This window comes from Myotis yumanensis, unplaced genomic scaffold (genome assembly GCF_028538775.1).
Source record: "Myotis yumanensis isolate MYYU_CA2020_CCGP unplaced genomic scaffold, mMyoYum1.0.hap1 SCAF_4, whole genome shotgun sequence".
In the NCBI taxonomy this organism is placed as follows: domain Eukaryota; kingdom Metazoa; phylum Chordata; class Mammalia; order Chiroptera; family Vespertilionidae; genus Myotis; species Myotis yumanensis.
The window spans coordinates 108,630,268-108,635,436 of NW_027223755.1; the positions used below are offsets into that span (position 1 = coordinate 108,630,268).

General features: G+C 42.5%; 1 pseudogene; it reads left to right on the top strand.

The window, feature by feature from the left end:
- Positions 1 to 1,245: 1,245 nt before the first annotated feature.
- LOC139008350 (septin-10 pseudogene) lies at positions 1,246 to 2,376 on the top strand (annotated as a pseudogene).
- The last annotated feature ends 2,793 nt before the right edge of the window (positions 2,377 to 5,169 follow it).

Here is a 5,169-nt window from a genome sequence, read left to right on the forward strand (position 1 = left end):
TAAGAAATTGTTTAAAAAATAATAATATGAAGTGACATTAAAAAAATAGCAAATACAGTTTCAAAACATATAATAGAGAACTGAAATGCATAAATGTGACACAATATATCTTTATATACTGTGTATGAGGCCCCTAGAACCATAAAGGATGCAAAAAAATCATTGTTAATAACTCATTCTCTAATTGCCCCCCTTAAACATCAAATTTTCCCCCTGTGGGGCGTGTGCCCCATGTTGGGAACCACTGCACTAGAGCCTAGACCAGTGATGAAGAACCTTTTGAGCTCGGCCTGTCAGCATTTGGAAAAACCCTAACTTAACGCTGGTGCCATGTCACATATAAAAATTTTTTGATATTTGCAACCATAGTAAAACAAAGATTTATATTTTTGATATTTATCTTATATATTTAAATGCCATTTAACAAATAAAAATCAACCAAAAGAATGAGTTCGAGTTCCACCTCTGACACGCGTGTCATAGGTTCGCCATCACTGGCCTAGACTCAGCCTTTGAGGGAGGCTGTGAACTTTCTATCTTGTCTGGGTGGGGCCATACAATGGGCTCCATGGCCAGTACAGCTCATTGGCTGGGAACCCAAATCAGGCAGAACTGCCAACTGTGCTCCTGGGCCAGAGGGGGTCACCAGCAGAGCTCTGCAGATGTGCAGAGCCCTGGCGGGTCTCTGCTGGGCCCCACTGCATGCAGGAGCCTGGTGCACCCGGAGCTGAGCATTGGTGGCTGTAAGCCCTGTGCCCCCTCTGTCTCTATCTGAGCCCCATGGCCAGGCTCTGCAGATTCTCCCAGACATCCCCAGGAGGCGAAACCCAAGTGGGCCTCCTGGGATCATCCTACACGCTGGGGGCTGTCCACCTTGAGCCCCCTCCTCCCACTGGAAAAACCACAGCATGCCTGGGAGAGGCAGTGTGGTCACTAGCCGCTTCTCTTAACCTTCCCTGTGATCTAGGGGGTGCTTCAGCCTCACCCCCAGCTCCAGGACTTTCACAGTGGTGTCCTGTCTATGGACAGCTGCCAGGGAGTCTTCCCGTGAGGGAACTGAAGTTGGGAACAACCCATGTTGCCATCTTAATGGCGTCACAAGTTGTATTTAAATACATTATTTCAGACTTTTGAAAGCCTCCAGCTCCCACCCCCGCTGCCTGTGGCACTTTCACCATCGTCCTCGTCCAGGGCTCCCACCAGGTTCTTGATCTCCTCGGCGCTGCTCTGACTCAGCGCTTTCAGTCTCACATGGCAACAAAATCTTGTATGTCCTCCCAAGTATCTGATGATGAACAGAGAAAAAGAGAAAGTATTCATTCTTTAACTATGTCTGGCCATGTTGGTTTTGAGAGTTTGCCTGATCAGCTGGTCAACAGATCCATTCCGCAAGGCTTCTGTTTTAATATTCTCTGTGTTGCTACCAACCAATAGTTGACTACATAGATGCTCAGTTTGAGGCCTATCTGCAAGAAGAACTGAAGATCAAGCGTTCTCTCTTTAACTACCACGATTCTCGTGTCCATGCATGCCTCTACTTCATCTCTCCAACAGGCCACTCTCGGAAGACACTGGACCTCTAGCCATGAAGAGCCTTGACAGCAAGATGAATATTATACCAGTGATTGCCAAAGCAGATGCAATTTCTAAAACTGAATCACAGAAGTTTAAGATCAAGCTCATGAATAAACTGGTCCAGATATACCGATTCCCAACAGATGATGAAACTGTTGCTAAAATCAATGCTTCCATGAATGGACATTTGCCAGTTGCTGTTGTAGGACGTATGGGTGAGTTAAAAGTTGAAAATAAGCTGGTCAAAGCTCGCCAGTACCCTTGGGGTGCTGTACAAGTGGGAAATGAAAACCACCGTGACTTTGTGAAGCTTCGGGGAATGCTCATTTGTACAAACATGGAGGATCTGAGAGAACAGATCCATACGAGGCCCTGTGAACTGTACAGGCATCGCAAACTGGAGGAAATGGGCTTTCCTGATGTGGGCCCAGAGAACCAGCCTCCCAGTCTTCAAGAGACATAGGAGGCCAAAAGACACGAATTTTATGGGGAACATCGGAGGAAGGAAGAAGAACTGAAGCAGGTGTTTGTGCGGCGGGTGAAGGAGGAAGAAGCCATGCTAAAAGAAGCTGAAAGAGAGCTGCAGGCCAAATACGAGCACCTCGAAAGAGTTCACCAAGAAGAGAATGAAGCTTGAGGAGAAGAGAGGACTGTTGGAAGAAGAAATAATCTCTTTCTCTAAAAAGAAAGCTACCTCGGAGATATACCAGAACCAGACCTTTATGGGCAGCAACCTGGAGAAGGACAAGGACCGTAAGAACTCCAATTTTATGTAAAACAAAGGTTCAGATCACAGAAGGTCATCACAAGCAAAAGTTGTTGAAAAGTTAGAAAGATGCTGTGATTTTCTTGCTCATTTTATTTGCTATATCAGTTATTTTGTATCTGGCAAATGGCCACAGTTACTGTCTTTTATGGAAAAATACTTTCAAGTATAACGTCAATACATAAGCCAGAGTGGGTGATAGAACTTCTGTGTCCACTGCTGTGAAGTCTTAACTGCTGGTTTGTGATGGATGGAGATCATTGCCTCTCCTGCCGACTTCCTGTCACTTTGCAGAGCGCCGCCACAGAGCCGTGCCACTGCCTTTGACAGAGCTCGCTCACAGGCTGATTGCATTTACGTTCTAAAATGAACCTTTTGTTTTGTGCACACTAAAGGTAAAATTTTGAGAATATGTTTTAAAATGTATTATGTACCTAAAACTCTAACCTCTCAATAGTTTTATAGAACTTTCTAATTTTTGATATAATTATCCAGTTAATAACATGATCCCAAGCTTTTATATAAAATTTTATATAACATGATGCTCTTCCATGCTTCAGTACACTTTCTTGTGGCTGATGTATTATGATGAAAAAAAAAGTTTAAAAGTAAAAACACCCACGTATACTGTATAAACCCTTTTTCTAGTAATAAGTACTTTTGAATCTGGGTGTTATCACAGTATTTTTATTAGGATGTATTACATATTTGTTGCTTAAAACTATCTTCCAAGGGAAAAATAAGATTGAATTACCTTACTAAAAATATTTCTAAGAAAATAGCTATGAGCATCTGAATATTAAAGATATAAACATTTAGATAATTCATATCAGTGCCTTCGTAGTAGTCTCAGAATAATTAACTTTTTCTTAACAGTCATAGGTATATAATTTTTTATTTTTTGTACCTAAATATTCTAAATAAAACTGACATTTACTCTTGACAAATAAAATATATCTGCATATTTACTACAATGTATTTAAATTTTGCTGTTTACAAACTGTTATCAAAGTTAGTTCATTTAGCCCTAACCGGTTTGGCCTAGTGGATAGAGCATTGGCCTGCGGACTAAAGGGTCCCAGGTTCAATTCCGGTCAAGGGCATGTACCTTGGTTGCAGGCACATCCCCAGTGGGGGGTGTGCAGGAGGCAGCTGATCGATGTTTCTCTCTCATTGATGTTTCTAACTCTCTATCCCTCTCCCCTTCCTCTCTGTAAAAAATCAATAAAATATATATTTTTTTAAAAGTTAGTTCATTTAATTGTCTGAACTATTTTAAAACAGGTATATTACCAGTATTTTTCAGACAACAAAATGTTTGTTAGCCTATGTTAGATTTTGAACAGTGCTTTTTTTATGAAGTTGTATAAGTTGCAAATAAAACCTTTCATTTTTTAGCAAAAAATAAATAAAATAAAATAAATAAGTGCATTATTTCAGTAAACCTATGAGACAAGTAGGGGTTATAGTTCCCTTTCTCAGATGATGATATTGGGATGGTAAAGAATCACAACACTTGCTCTAATCACATGAGTAGTAGGTAAAGGATTCAGAGAAGCAGCCCAGTCTTTTGTTTGTCTGGTTGTTGTTGTTTTTTTATCATTAATTTATAATCTTTATTTTTGATTTTGTAATATGCTTATCTTAAGGTGATTGAGCAAACTTTCATTTGACTATGAGAACTCATTCAAATTTGCTAAAGGAACTATGATGATAAAATTATACAGCTGGTTGGGAAGAATGCCCATGAGCTAAGACAACTTTTTATAAAATGTTCAGGTTTCAATTCCAATGACCTAGAAGGCAGGGCTAAAGCCTATTCATGGTCACATCATTCCAGAATCGTAGTTACTGCCAGAGATTGTTAATAGGGGGGCCGGGGGAGTAAACGGGAGATGCTCAATGCTGGTGAACAGACAGGTTTAATGACACGTCGCTCTTCACACAGATGGCTGCAGACTTGAAACGATAATCCAGGAACATGCAACTATGCGACAGACCAGGTAGCCAATCTAAAATACACTGGCTTCTTAGCGCTTCCCTGTAAACACTGCAGCCCTTCTCCTGTCCAAAATCTCACACAGAAACAGAACCAGACGCCCAGCTTTGTGGCCAAAAGTAAACAGGGAAGGGGAAGTAGGGATCCATGTTTACCTGGCGGAAGCAAGGCCCTTCGCGGTGCTGCTCTGTTCTTCAGACTCTTGCTCTTTCGGTCCCTCTCCCTCAGCCCGTCCATGCTATCTCTCAGCAGGTGTGCATAGAGCTCGAAACTCGCTCGCTTCGTTGGAGCTCATCACCATGCTGATGTCCTTTTTCCCATCGGTAGCTCTTAACCGAGACTTGTCCGTGGGCTCAAAGCCCTCCACCGAACCTTTCCTTGCAATGGCTTTAGTTCGGCCATCATGGTTCTCCAGGGCGCTGAGCACGCTGGCCGATAGCTGGCGCTTCTGGAAGAGCCTGATCAGCTCCGGGAGGGACTGCGCGCTCCCTAGCAACAGCCTACCAGCTCCACTCGCAACGCAGCCTTTTGATTTCAAACAAAGAACAATCTCCATTGCACTGTGCCAGGCACAGAACACAAAATACGTACCTCTTCACGCGCTGATTTATTCATCATCCATTGAGTGATCCGCCCGGTTTGAGAAGTTGAGCTCAATTTTCTTCTCACTTAGCAGTCACCTTCCCAGTCAGAAAATGAAGTTTTCTATGGGTGGTTGAAGAGACCTCTCCAAGAGGCAAGACTACCATTTATTCATTTAACAGATATTTACTGAGCACCTGCTGCACGCTGAGAAACATGCTAAGTGCCGGAGAAATGGCAGATGAGG